The following is a 15,616-nucleotide window of genomic DNA, read 5'->3' as shown; positions in this document are numbered from 1 at the left end:
AATACATTTACGCATACCATAAAACCGCTAAACCAAGCAATCAGTGTCATATTTTGACTTGCTCTAAATAATATATATATATATATATATATATATATATATATATATATATATATATATATATATATATATATATATATATATATACAAGAACAAGCGTATAGAAATCTATGGATTATTTAGGCATTATTAAAGATATAAAGATATCTGTGTTTCAGTGCCAGGCTTTCAGCGTATTTATCTGGACAAATATAGCCGACTGATCCTTGGAAATCTCACTGCGACTTGTATGTCGACCTTGGCATCTGTTAAAGCAGGTTTTTTCTTCAAATATACGTTTCATTTCAGTCTGGGGCGTGAACTAGATCAGGCTTCTAAATTATAACATTATCCACTGGAGCCAGATCAATAGTCCTAAGGGAAGTCAGTTGTGACAGAGCAGAGCGTGATCCCTTGATAGACGGTCTAGCTCCCTAACTGTGTAATAATAATAATAATAATAATAATAATAATAATAATAATAATAATAATAATAATAATACAGGTGTTATTTTTAAAGCTCTTCCCGTTTTGACGCCAGGTTTAATAGATAGCAACTTTATCACTGGCCCCCTTGTATTGTAATGTTGGATATGTAGTTGCTTCCTAGTAACTGCTGGTCAGGTGGTCTGATTGGAGTAGACGATTGTATACAAATTAAAATCTTGGTATTTTATTCTGTTACCGTGGTAATAGTATGCTTTACTGTAAGAACTAAATCCTAAAACTAAAAAGGAATCCAGCAATTATGAGCAGTGTTGTGTGATAGACTGCCACTAAGGGTTCTGTCCAGTCCCCTGTCGTGAGATGAGAGGAGGTTAAAAGCTCTATAAACCACGAATGCAGACGCGCCCGGCTCTTTTGCAAATTATATAAAATAACATGTGGGTCAAACATATTATCATCACAATAATATAGGTCTCTAGTTGGTTGTGGGATAATATATTCTGAATATATATTATTTCCAAAGCAGTTATTTTACCACTTCAGTCAGATCATAACCAAAAATCAGCTGCAGATTCAAATGAAAACAATAGGTGGGAAGAGAATTTTAAAAAAGGCCAGGGTTTCTTTAAGAAAATGAATATTCATCCTTCAGGTACTCTCTCTCTCTCTCTCTGTGTCTCAGTTAGAAATCAGCATTCAGCGCCTGTGCTGGGATTGATCTCCAACAGAGAGGCAGACTGTGAGTGTCAGGTGCATGATGGGTAGCTTGCCTTTGGGGGCCAGACGAGAATGGCGACGCGCCAGAATCAATCGCGAGTGAAATGAGATGGCACGGAGCCAGGTTGCCATGGAGCTGACTCTTGCTGTCCTTCGCTGGCAAATTTGTAAATTAGAGTGTTAGAGAGAGAGAGAGAGAGAGAGAGAGAGAGAGAGAGAGAGAGAGAGAGAGAGAGAGAGGGGGGGGGGGGGGGGGGGGGGGGCGGAGTGAGGGAGACAAATGCAGAGGGAAGGACTGAGGGAGGGGAAGGAAATGAGAGCTAGAAGGCTAGAGAAAGAAATTGAGAGCGGAGAGAGAGAGAGAGCAAATAAGGGGTAGATAGATAAGACAAAGAGAAATTGAAAGTTGTGGAGACAAAGGGAGAGTAGGGGGAGGAAATGGCTTTATTAATTCAAAACAACCAATTAACAATATATAATCACATTGCAGAAGACGTGAGAGGAGAGGAATACAGAGAAGGGTTATTGTGATGGAGAAGGAGAAAGGGAGAGAGATCAAGAATGAGGGCGAGAGAGACAAATAGAATGAGGAGGAAAAGAGAGAGGAAACGTGTCAAATCTGTCAGTATTAATACATTTCCAGCCCAGCCATCCTTTAACTTTCTCCATTATTTATTGAACATTTTCTCAATTGACGTTTATACAAACTAACAGTAAGGCTTGTTTACTTAATTGCACCCTTTGACCTTCATTCTCGGGCCCCCTTCCATCACAACTTCCAGCCTTTTCTTCTGTCAGGCCCCTAAATAATGTTCACCTCACATTTAAACAAGTGGATTTAAATTAACAGTGTGTGTTGGGGGGGGGGGGAGTCTGGATGTTGAGGTGACATGGAAAGACCTGACATCTTTGTTTGGCTGTAAATCAAAATATATTGAATAAAACCATCAACAGGGAAAGTGACCTGGATGTGGTTACTTGCCCCCTGGCCTTGCCTGTCATTGTTACTGTTCTCAGAAAGAGAAGCTGTTTCCTTGGCAAGCGCCACTTTAATTTTACCGTTAATATATCCATTCCTTTAGCCTTGTTTTGAGAGCCCGGTGCTGGCTGCTGTGCAAGGAGATAGCACGTCTCTGTACCCTATGGCTAGGAGGCTCTGAATGCAGGAGTGTTTATCCAGCAGGCCAATTAAAGCATCTAGGAAGAGCTGCAGCCAACATGCACCGTGAAAGGAAACTGTTACGAATCAGATTCCTAAGTGACCATTCTGACATGCTGGAAAACGTGATACCAGCAACACTGCAGTTCAGGTACCAGACATGTGAAGAGCAGCACGTGCACATGTCTGGTTCTCTCAAACGAGCCCGCTGTCTGAACCGAGGGGTTTATTGGAAAGCATTTCACAGGCGCAGTAAATCACAGGAATTCCTTGCTGCCCTTGTTCTTTGCTATTCCAGTGTTGTACAGTTTTAACTCAGGGATTGGCAGGCGCCATTACTCTCAATGAGGTGGGTCGCTTCAGGGTTTAAGGCTGTTGTCGTCCCCTTAGGTTTAATTTAGATGTGTGCAGACTGTCAAATTGTGATTGCTTCATAGAAATTTAAATCTGTTTTTAAAAAAATGCATGACTTCACGCACAATGGCCATTTATTTAGGCAAAGAAGTTGAATTTCTCCTAAAACTGTTAAATGCCGGTTGCACAGACGCACCGATCCTAATCGACTGTTGCCTCTGTTGAGCTACGAACTGAAAATAAAATGCAGACGGTTGTTTAGCTGATGTTTCAGTGTGGGCTTTGTAGGGGAGCAACTAACTTGAAAGTTGCTTTAGAGATGATTTCATATCAACTGAAAACACCTTTGCGTTTTTTACTCCTGTTGCAATTCTGCATCGTTTCTGGGGGACCAAAGATTTAATTACGTAACATGAAAAAAATAAATCTTCATTACAGTCGTCCGTGATTAACGTTTGAAAAATAAAACAAACAACATAGCATGCTCATCTTTAGAAGGTTAACTTCCTGTGTAGGTCATAGGATAATCAGGTCATGGGGCCACCTGTACCACGACACCAGTCTGTAAATCTTGTTCAAACTGTGGTTCCCATCAACAGCCTACATTCCAATCTGCAACCCAACATTCCTCAAAGCTCCACGGGCTGTACGAATCATAGTTAGTATAATTGACGTTTATAAACAGTCCTAGGCATGTTCCAAACCCGCCTCTGTCATTGGGCGCTCGATGGGTAACTAGCTCAGTTGAAATCGCGTGATGCCTCTTTGCTGCCGATGGAAACGAACAGGACCAGTTTTAAACTGCTTCAGCTCAGTCCCAGTGACAGACGGGAGCACAGCGTCAGATTATTTCTCAGCGCTGCTGTAAAGCATTCAGCTGTGGGTCAGATATGGAAGTAGAAGGCTTTAGTCTAGGAGGCTGGTGACAGCTTTCTCTCACTGATCCTGGGAAAGCTGCTAGAGAGAGTGACTCTCGTTGAACAGTTTATCCACTTTGTGTTAATTTCCACATCACCCTCAGTAAAAGCTGTACGTAATAGCATCTGGCTCGCGGCTCTCACTCTTAATTACTCTAAAACCTATTAACAGTGTTCTAATACTAAGCGTAGCTTATTATAACTTGGCTTTTTTTTCTGGCTGAGAGTTACAGGGATGGCATTATAACAAAAGTCTGTCAAATAATGTCAAGCTGCTTTTATGTAATTTAACATATACCAGGGTAACGTTTTACTATTTCTTTTTGATAAGAAATTATAACAAAACATTTTCCAGGAACAGTTGCTTGAAACCTGGTTCCTGGAAGACCTAGTTTGTGGCAACTTTATTGCATTAAACCCTAAGTCTCCCCTGGTGTGCCGTGCAGCGGCCTGGAACCTCGTCTCCTGAAACCAAGTTCCAAGCCACAATGTGGCTTCATGTTCCCTCAGCTTTACATTTACTAAGCAATGGTTGAGTGAACAAACATTACATAGTTTTTAATACATGAAAATTGATGACTCCAAATCTAAATATTCTTTAAAAGATCTGTGTATTTCTCAGATGCAATCCACAGGCTGCTAGCGGATAACAGGGATCCTGGTTTAATCAAGCACAGTGCAGTTTTACTGGAATGAGCTCTAATGAGATGAGCTCTGGATAATGCTATAGCGGTAATCCTTTTAGTGTCCTCAGGCTATTTTAATGAACCTCGTTAACCCTTTTGACCTTACCCTCTTCCAGGTTGCATCTCGTGGAACCTGTGGAGTGTGAACTCTGTGAAGCGGGCATTTATTTCTGCATTTATTTATGTTAAAATCACAAGAGTAAACCGCAGCAAAACATATTTACATGCGAGGCAACATACACAAATACCATTGATGTTAAAAGCCTTCGTTTAGTAGGAGTTTCCTGATTTCATCATTGCTATTCCTGCCGAGCAGAGCTTGGTATTAAGGCTGTTTCGATCATTTTTTCCTGTGGTGGCTACAGTAAAGTGCCGATGTTTTGATCACAGCGCAGACATCGCAAAAGTGTTGTTGTACTGAAGACTAAGGGCCACTAAAAGACCAAAGAAGATTTAGTTCAAAGGTATGACTGAAGATGTGAGCTCAGACAGTGTTGTGAAGTGGTATGCAAACTGGTTCTTCTGTCCCCCACGACCTGGGTGGTTTATATACAAATGTGGAAACAGTTGTTTTTGAGTATTTCTACTGCAGGAAATTATCATATCTGAGTAATTAACCATGAGAGACGGTCAGTGTAGAAACGGCTTCCTATTGCAGTATGAATCAGACAGCTGTCACGTGGTGCGTATGAAAGAAAGCTGACAGAAGCCTATCCCAGTGTCTCTTGAAACATTCTTCATCAACAGGAAAGCCAAAGCCTGACTAAGACGTATTCTTGAACCGTGACGAATGTTGTTGTTCATCATTCGGTATCCTTGGTTTAAAAAGCTTAACCATTCAGTGGTTTTAACCACTTTTAAATACAGAAAACCTTCAACAAATCCCCATCACTGATCTCTGGAGCTTCACAGTCTGATCTCACACCCAGTTGCAAAAAAAACCCATACAGAATGGCAAGCCACTGTTATTTGTTTATTTAGCAGATGCCTTTATACAAGGCAACTTACAGAGACTAGGGTGTGTGAGCTATGCATCAGCGTCACTTACAACAACATCTCACCTGAAAGACAGAGCACAGGGAGGTTCAGTGACTTGCTCAGGGTCCCACAGTGAGTCAGTGGCTGAGCCAGGATTTGAACCCAGGACCTCTTGGTTACAAACCCTTTTCTTTAACCATCTGACCACACAGCCTCCTTACGTAAAGAGGCGGGCTGGTCTTTCTGGTGACATGGGAAGGTGTTCACATGTAGAGAGAATACAGTTTGTGAACACAGAACACCTGCCTGCACCTCTGCCATGTGAACTTCACTCAATCTACCGACATGTGAGACTACGAAGCCCATAGAGTCCCATTGAAACCAGTGGCAATCGAGCCGCACATTCTCTGATGCCCCCTCAGCATTTGTTGCTGGGGTGACGCTGGTTTCTGTCACCAAGCCCCTGCAGTGGATACTGCTGTGTCAGATCATTCCACCGCCTCCTTGTTCATCTCGTAACAATGCTCGCTATGTAACTGAATCATTGTGACACCAACAGGATGGAATGCAAGGAAGCAGAAGGGCACTGTGAAAGCACTGTATCAGAATCAGCGCCCTGTCCCGTGTATTGACTGAATATTTATCAGCGAGGTAATACTGTGTACACTTGAAGGACATAAAGCTAATGAAACCATTCAGTTTACCTTAGCAGGTCTGAAACGTCGAAGCAAAGTTTGCATACATAAAAAATGCTATTGATAATATCTGTTACCATGACAAACGGTTTTATTCACAATGTCTACAGGGTGTGACATGGTATCAGGGAGGAGGATAGACTTTCTTCTTCTGAAGTGTGGGGCTTGATAAGCCTGCCTATCTCCAGTGAAGACAGTGTTTGCTGGTACCTCCATTCTCTCGCCACCACTCATACTGGCAAAGCAGGCTTTGCAATTAAAAAGCCTGGACCTGTTTCTCGTGTTCTTCTTTTCTACTGTCTGCCCACGCTGGCGAGGAAGTCATTTGCAAGACATTTCACCTCCATTCTTAACCCTTCGCTAGTGATGGAGATCCATGGAAACGAGCGAGGCTCCCTTCTGCTAACCCTGAAGACATTACTACAGCAATTCATCCTCTAGAACCAAAAGCTCCCTTTAAACAGATATAGACATAAAGATGGTTTAATAGCCAGCAATCTGCTGCAACCAGGGCTCTTCCACACAATGAATCTACCCGTCTCCCCAGGGCTTTGGTCAGTACACCTGGGGACAGATTCTCAGCTTTTCACTCACTCTAAAGCAAACAAGAAATAACTTAAGACATGGTCTTATTGCTGAGGTTTGACTGCTGTGGTGAACTGGCATCTCAGCCCACTGAATTGAGTGGAGAGGGAAGTACTGGGTGCAAACCACTAACCAGGCGGTTTTAAAGTTGGAGAAGCCCTGGGATGCCAGTATAAGGCAAAGGGCCTATAAATGAACATGCTATTGTAAAATGTATTGAAATTGGTACAGTAAAGATGAGATGAACTGGGCATGGTAATTTCAGTGTTCCAGACAGTGGAAGCACATCATTGCAAGCCATATCCCAGGCTTTATTACTGTGAAAAGCAATGGCTACATACCGGTTACCAGCCCACAGGGAGGGGTCTTTACTCTGTAGCTCCGGGCTCTTCACTGTGTCAGGGATTCAACGCATACCCAATCAAGCCCAGGTCTGAAAGGCGTGTTCATTACTGCATTCTCCCTTAGCAACAATGGCTATGGCAGAGTATCTGTTTGTGCCGGTCCCCGCTGCTGACAAAGTGTACATCTGAGTCTTCTTTATTTGTATGAAATGTCTGGTGGCACGACTGGCTCCTGAATCATTGAAGTTGGCACCATTTCAGACACCTCGCTTGTCTGGCAGCGACGTTTGCCTCTGCTAATGACAGGAGGCAGAGAGGGAGAGAGAGAGCGAGAGGGGGGAGATATAACAATTAGAGCAAAATAAATGAAGTCTAAAGTCACTTGCTTTGAAAGGGGGGAGATGGAGGGGAGGTGGGCATTGAAAGCTCTTTTGTTTTGGAATAATTAAAAATGAATCTTGATTTTTCATAACTGAGGTGGCTATAAAACCGCTGCTTAAACGCAGCATATACACACACACTATAAATACATACATACAACAAGCATATATATATATATATATATATATATATATATACACACGTGTGCAAGAAAGACATTTTCACAATGCATGAAACAGACCAGTTTGCAATCCACTTGCATGCAGCTCTGTTGTAATTTCATTGTGATTTGCTTCTTTTTGAAGTTTGGAAGCTGATCTATGTTACACAGAGGATTTCTTTCTAAGTCAGCATGTTTAAGGATAAGATGAATGTACTGCACTGGTGCAGTGGTGCCGCAGTGGAGCGTGAGCAGAGTACAAGATGGAATACACGGGGGGGGGAGGCTAAAAGCAACAGAAGCATGCCTCTGCTTCGACTTTTACTCAAGTTACCCTAGCAACTTGCCAGTCTCTTTCATAATGAACCCGCTCGTGAATTATTTTCAAACCAGCCCGTTTCAGTTGTCTTGATCAGTGTGCTCTAGTCGCACACTCATTTTCCTTTTCTTTCTTTTTTTTTCAATTGTCACAACTGCAGTTGGTCCAGTTGTTAGCATCTCAGCATGCATTTTATTCTTATATTTTTCTTTTTCTGTTGCAGCTACAGGCTTGGCACTCAGCCGTGGTACTGTCGCTCGCGTTGTGTTTTTTTTTTGTATAGTTTATCATGCTAAACAGCAATTTATTAGACGCACAGCTGCCCTACACCCACCCACACACACACTTATACCCTAAAAAGAGGGCCTTAGGAGTAGCTCTCAGCGATTTGAGTACATCAGAATTCCTGCTTGATTCGTAGGGGCTGATTATCGTTGTGCGATGAGGAAGAAAAGTCTGTCGCTTTTTTTTTCATGTGAAACGGTGGCAAGGGTCCAGAGGTATCTCAAACTGGCTTTCTTTGCAATTGCCTTTTAGCGACTGCAATATGGTCATTTATTTATTTTTTCCTTTTGTGCAGGGAACTCTTATGAGGAAGGAAAAGGGAAAAGGCTGTGACGGCTTTGCCCTAGAAATAATACACCTTGAGGTTGTTTGTGCTGGGGTGGTGGGAGTGGTAGAGGGGCTAGGAGGGGGGCGGACAGCGTCTCTTCTCCCGAAGCACTTTAGGAACCTAGCTGCTTTTTTAAGCTTTCTGTGGAGAGCAAGTGTGTGAGAGAGAGAGAGAGAGAGAGAGAGAGAGAGAGAGAGAGAGAGAGAGAGAGAGAGAGAGAGAGAGACAAAATCAAGCCAAAACATTTTTAAAGACTCGATCTTGGCTCCTTTACAAACAGATGTTGCCTGTCATTTTGTTGTTAAGTAGACACCCAATTCGGGGAGTCTAGCAGTTCAGGGGGACTGTGGATGAGTTTCTAGTGAAGCAAAAAAAAAAATCTTCAATCCGTTCTGTTTTGTTCAGCCTGTTTTGAGTTCTGTCATCCGCTTTGGTTTATCTGTTAGTTTTTTTACGGCCCACATCGGAGATTCTTCATACAGTATTAGGCTACTCTGAGTGCAGTGTGTTAAAGAATGCTTTTGGATAAAATAAGAGCTGCTTGGTAAGTGAGTAGAAACATGCTTTAAGCGTGTGGAGTTTATTTTGTCTAGTATTTTTGGTATAAACATTTTCCCTGTTTGTTTTTTTCTAGGTTTGGGTTAAGAATTTAGACTTTATTTTCGCGAGGCCTAGAGGCAGTTGTCCAATTTCTGCTGTCAAAGTTTTTAACCTGTGAGTTATTTAAAAAAGAAAATGTAAATGATTTTGTTGTCGTTGATGTGGCAGCATCTAATATTTCTCCATGTCTTTAGTTGGCTGTGTTTTCTGTGTGCCTGCAATATCCTGTTTAGTTTGTCTCGCCTTTGTTCGACGCTGTTAGGTGTTTCTTGGCACTTGGCATGCCATCTAATGAAAGAGTTAAAGGAACTTGGCAGCCTAGACTGTGGTTTGAAAGCAAATCTGTTCATTTAAATGCAGGAAGAAAAAAAAAAGTTGCAGATGGCCTCATGGCTTTATAAATTTACATTCTTGCGCCCTTTAAAAGTTGCTCACCCTTTAAGTATTAATTTAGCAATCTTAAAAATATTTTCACGTGGTCACAATCGTCGGGTTATAATCTTGGAGTTATTTTTTTTTCTGCTAAAAAAAGACGCCAATAGTTGAGTTTGTAGTTTTAACAACTGGGGGCCGATGCTGTAAGAGGACGGGTAGGTTTTGTTTAAAGTTCTTTTTGCTCATTTTTCTTAATGAAATTTGTTTTACTTGCAGCATATTTCAGATTCGGATATTCATATAGAACAATTTTTTTTTTTACACATTGCTCTTTAAAAGAAAGAAAAATATATATATTAAAAAAACATAATTAAAAGTTTATGTGGTTTTCAACTAAGCATAAGATGATCATACTTTATTATTATTATTATTATTATTATTATTATTATTATTATTATTATTATTATTATTATTATTATTATGTCTAATTTTATTTAAAATAAATGGCACTGTATAGTTACAGCCTCCTTTTAAATCTTCAAGATTTTAAGGTCCCTGGGGGTGGAGTGTGGTGGGGGGGGGCATGGTGAAAAGTTAACATTATTTTTATGTTTTGTTTTTTTATTAGAAATGTGTATAAAGGCTAACCACAGGCCTGACTGTTGCATTTGCTGTCAGAGGAGCTGTCAATCAGAACTTGAGACACAGCTGCAAAGATGATCATTTTAATCCAACCCCACCCCTCCCCACCATCACCACCAAAAAAAAAAAATAAGTACATCACATTTCTGCATGAGACGTCGTCTCTCTCTAAAACGGGCGATGGACATTTTTGAGATAGCGAGGGTTTCAGCCGAGAACCATTTTGGGAAAGAAAAAGTAATAGTTCCCTTTTATACGTGGCACAGGGCGGATCGCAAGCAGAGAAATGGTAATCTGTCATTGTGTACCAGCTGCTGCAGAAATACCTCTGTGATGCACAAGGGCAAAAGGGTAGTGCTGGCATGTTAGTAAAAGCTAGACTGAAACGCAGAGCACTCCAGTTCTTTTTTAAATATTATTATTATTATTATTATTATTATTATTATTATTATTATTATTATTATTATTATTATTAACCGTTTAACTATCTAGCTTTTGTTTTCAGCCGTAGCTTAGTTCTTTCTCGTTTTAGAAAGGAGGAGTGTTTTTTATGGCGGCCGTGCTGTTAATATGAATCATAGGCTGTTATTCGAGGAAGGGAAAAAGAGGAGACAAAGACGCTGTCCGAACTTGGCAGCCGATGGAAGTCGAGTGACAGCCAAGAATCCTGCTGTGGTACAAGGAGAGGGGAAAAAAAAAAAAAAACACGTCCTATAGCCCAGTTCAAATAGAACTCTAGCAACAGTGACTGCAACTTGAGCAAATCTTCGGGTTCGCTTTTTATTAAACAGAAATCCTGGCTCCTTTCCGGGTGACAGGGTAAATATATCAACACGTATGGAATGAAGCGGTGGACCTTTGTTTGTTTGTTTTCTGCTGTGCCTAGCCTCTTTGTATTTTAGACTCCAGCATCAGCAACCTCTGCTACAATTGTTTGTTCATGTTAGGGAGTGGAGCAAAAATGTAAAAAAAAAAAAAAGAAAAGAAGGCGAAGATAGTGACTGTAAAGTAATTGTGCTTGTTTTGTGTTTCTTGTTTCAGAACCTGTTCACTACAGGCTCGGCCTAGTTCTTCACGCCGTCCGGACTCCATTTTGCTGCAGTGAGCCACGGCACCTCTCGACTGGGTTCGCACGCCTGATTTGGCCTGACATCACGAGTAGGTCTTTTTTTGTTTCCTTTTAGAGTTAGCGTTGCTAAAAAAAAAAAAAAAAGCAAAGTGCTTCTTGCTTCGTTTTACTCTGAACTGTGTTAGAATAAGAAATTCAAATCAGTTCGGTCACCTGCCGTAAATACGATAAAGTAATGTCTAAAACAGGAAACAATGGCTATGGAAGCCTCAACTTTTTAAGTCTTTTTTATTTATTTTTTTTGCCAGTGAGAGAATACCATCAATTTCTGTATGTTTCTGGTAATAGTGGTTTTGGCATTTGGGGGGGTAGAGGATTTGACGTACCGTTCTGCCTTGTCATCTTCTGGGCACTGCACATCATTCATTAACTTCAAAATGGTTTCAATTTGGGGTACGTCATTTTGAAAAAGGCTACAGGCGGGTAGTAGTATGCCAGTTTAGAGACTCGATTTTTTAACTTGCATGTCTTATCAAAGACAGTCTTTTTTTTTCTATATCTGCTTTTTATGGAATTCTGTTAAAAAGCATATGTGTGCGTGTATATATGTTAGCGACGGGACAAACACAGTATTTTCATGTTTGGATATTCCTTCATAATTTAAATATTCCTTTGGATGTTTGTTTGTGTTTCCAAAAAGTCATAAAAGCTATTTTATGGCTCAGAACGCAGGCAGAGACAGCAGAGCAGCAGGGGCAGCAGGACGTGGCCCCTGTGTGTGTGCCTTTGTTTTACAGCAAGACGTTACAATATGTAACACATTAAAATAGAAAAATATCCCAGGAGTAAAGAATACGCTGGGTAGGCCTTACTTTACCCCAGTGCATTGACTACAAAACAAAGGATGCCAAATAGCAGCTCAAGTTAAACGTTATTTTGTTTGTCACAGAAATAAACAGTCCATAAACTTGATACTGCATTTTATTTATTCTGAACTTTTGTTTCATGCCTTGCCATTGCCGTTTCTTCACAGTGAACAGCGGCCATCGACACGTTTTCATAAAGTAATAACACAAGGTTTACTTGAGCCTTTAGTGTAGCTGAACAAGCAAATGAAAACTGAAATTGAACTTTTAGCACTTCAGATAAAACAAACATGGAAATGGCATTGTAAAGTGAAGGGGAAAAAAATAACCATTTTGGTTCTTTTTTATTACATTCCACATAACTGAAAGTCACAAAAAAAAAAGTAATATATAAAATCTATATAAAAATCACTACCCAACATTTCCAGCAAGTTGGGCAATGTTTAAGCGAGGCATTTCAGAATGCCGTGCTTGCCTGTCTTCTGTCCCGTGAGATTCTCATTCGCTCTAAAGCGGCACAACGCGTTTTTGACAGGAATTCGAAGATTGTTTTAAACCTTCGAAGGTTCGTCAGACGGGTTCGTGCCTGTTTGACAGTGTGTGAATATATAAATCACACATTAAATGTCACTCACATGCACAATTCAGTCTTTTCATTTGTAGAGTGCATATTACTTAAACAAAAGTTGCTGTTTTAAAATACACTACCAAATCATTACATGTGGCAACTCTGTGGCGCTGCTGTCATGTACGAAGCAGGGTGTATTATTATGCCATTGCAGTGTGGGGGTACCTGTAGCAGTTGTAGTGCTTCAGTAAAATATGTACTGAATACCTGGTGTACAAGACAGTGTAAGAGAAGTGCGATGGTAGAATATGTTTGAAACATACAAAATATTATACGCGAACACTAATCATATTAATTTCGAAAAAACTGAGCACCGTCCGTCCCTCCCCCCCTCCAGCTCGTGTTAACCAGAGGCAAATTTTTTCATTCGCCGTCTCGACAGCAAAGTGAGAAAGCAAAGAAATGTCTCGAAAACCCTTCTGCTGTTTGAATTTTTTTTTTTTTTTTTTTTTTTTTGTCAAATGCCCAGACAATCCAAAAAAAATAAAAAATAAAAAGTTGAATGCAAACTGTGCGAGAGTTTGTTGATGTATTATGAAAGCACATCCAATCTCTGGGGTCACTTTACAAGCGTAAATTATTATTATTATTATTATTATTATTATTATTATTATTATTAATTTAGTAGTAATAATGTGACTGTGACTGATAACCTGCTGTTAAATTAAGTTTGTTTTGCCTGAGTCTGCTGCAGTTAATGTTGCTGCAATGCGATTACGTGTAAATAAACAACATGTATTTAAACTACATAGGATTGTTTTATTCCATTTCTATAGATTACCTGTAAAATAATAGGATTTTCAATCAAACATAAACAAGTAGCAATGATGACGTCACCAGTGAATTATGCAAATTAGTACCATTGTAGGTTCAAACCTTCCTTCTGTAATGTGTTCCGAACCTTCGAAGGTCAAAATGTGCCCCTCGTTGTAGCCCTAATATATATATATATATAATTATATATATATATATATATATATATATATATATATATATATATATATATATATATATAATTTTGCTTTTTTTATTCAGTTACTTTCTCTTGCTCCTAAAAGCTCTTTTTTAAATAGACTTTTCACTTTTGTTTTCTTCCAAAAGAGATCTTCCTTTTTTTTTCTGCATGGATGAAAAGACTCCCGGTCATTTTTTGGTGCACATATCTATGTAGTAAAGCTACTTAAAAACAATTAGATTAAACTAAGCCTGAAAATGGTTTGCTTTATAAAACAACAAGCGATATTAAAAGCTTACAGTCATGATTAAATGAGTGGATTGGCACAGGCTGGGCTTGTAGTGTCTTGCAGGACAGAGGCTGGGAGTATAGAAGGGCTTAGAAGGGTTTAAAGATGATTTTTTATGGGTAAAAGTGCATGGTGAATTAGTCATCAGTGCAAATTATTCCTGAATGACTAAGCAACGTATAATTATATGTAAACTTGTAAATTATTAGTGGTTCCATTATAGTCGCCACCACTTTTCTTTCAAAAACAATAACAATTTAAGCAATACCTGGACCAGTTTTCAGTTTTCCAATTATCCATTGATGATTAAACTGGCCTACAGCAAATGCTGGCTTCAGACAGCTGGTCTTTCAACTGCATGCTTTCCTCTGTGAAAACTAAAGTATCCCCTTTGGTCATGATTTGTATTATTTTTTTATTATTACATTTTTTGATATTTGAAAACAGTTTGCGTAAGCTCTGTGGAGTTCGAGAAGCCGCCCAGCCAAAAAATAAATAAAAAGCACGATGCATTATAGAAAGGATGCAGAGATAGGAAAAGTAACATGGTCCAATTCTCCACGCAGTGACTGGAGAGGATTTAGACATCCTTGCTTGAGCAGTAGAACACTTGACCCTGGTGGTAAAGGGTCTCTTTTAAGAGTTAAGAACAGCACCACTTAGCAGAGCTGTCAGAACTGAAGCTTTGGGTTGAGGTTCATAACTGATCTCTCTTACTCGGCTTAAGAGAATATGTTGCTGGTAGGACATTAAATATTCAGTTTGGCTCCGCTGTCCTTATAGCGTCTTTTTAAAAAAAATACCAAATCGCAAAAACAAACAACTGTGACAGAGATAACTGATGTTCATTTGGGAGTTTACGCAGGTATTCATAGTTATTATAGCTTGGTCTTTGGCACTTTGTAAAAGTCCTCCATTTTTTTAGTTTTGAGTTTACTATAAGCCTAATATAGTTTAATTGGGACACGTAATCACCAAATATTAAACTCTTATGTTTGGAGTGTTCTAGCAATTCTGTGCTGGGTCACATTTGCTTTTAAACCTAGACAAGAAGAGAATATATATATATATATATATATATATATATATATATATATATATATATATATATATATATATATATATATATATATATATACATAAGTCTGACAGGCCACTTCTTGGCTAGTTTACTTTATAGTACACAAATATAGTATATTATATAAGAAATGTCTTTGGTAAATGCTTTTTTGTTTGTCTGCTTTTCTTTTTGGTCCTTCGATCTCTTCTATCTCCCGTGCTCGTAAGCAGGCAGTGTAGTACTTTGTATCTTTGTTTTCTCATGCTCTGTTAAACACGTGTTCTCAGCCCGACTGCAGCACGGACCTCTCTGCATTGGGTTCCTTTGCTAGTTTCTATTCTAAAGAGCTCACACTGTTACCTGGTTATGTGCCTCTGATTAAGGATGTAATGCACTATTTCTTGGGAAATAAGATTGTTAATATGCTAGAGAATAGGGTTGTGATTTAATCATACTGGACTGGGATTAGATAGATGGCAGCTGGAGAAATGGCCTGTACACTTTATTGTTCAGTTTATAAATGCGGTGAGTAGGTTCAATCTCAATATTTAAACTTGATGATTTTCAGCAACGACTCCTAAAGCATGTGATAGAACAGGGTGCTGTTCTGTGTGAGGCACAGTACATAATTGGACTTTGGTTCAAATGGGCATTTTCATGGTTTCAATGCTTATCAAGGGTTTGTACTTCATTTCCATTTCTATTATTAGCACACTATTATCACTGGACTCCCTTTTC

The 15,616-nt window shown here is 39.5% G+C and overlaps 1 long non-coding RNA gene across 4 annotated transcripts in view; it reads left to right on the top strand.

Moving 5' to 3' along the window:
* Nucleotides 1-15,616, top strand: part of LOC121304027 — a 64,230-nt gene that overhangs the window by 26,895 nt on the left and 21,719 nt on the right. For 3 of the 4 annotated variants that reach the window (XR_005947903.1, XR_005947902.1, XR_005947904.1), the window contains one exon: nucleotides 9,998-11,169. This is a non-coding gene — a long non-coding RNA (uncharacterized LOC121304027). Of the gene's footprint in view, nucleotides 1-8,944; nucleotides 9,585-9,997; nucleotides 11,170-15,616 lie in introns of those variants that run through there. The other variant, XR_005947905.1, reaches the window with a different exon arrangement.

Source organism: Polyodon spathula, chromosome 36 (assembly GCF_017654505.1).
Source record: "Polyodon spathula isolate WHYD16114869_AA chromosome 36, ASM1765450v1, whole genome shotgun sequence".
Taxonomy (NCBI): domain Eukaryota; kingdom Metazoa; phylum Chordata; class Actinopteri; order Acipenseriformes; family Polyodontidae; genus Polyodon; species Polyodon spathula.
This window is presented reverse-complemented; position numbering and strand designations above follow the sequence as displayed.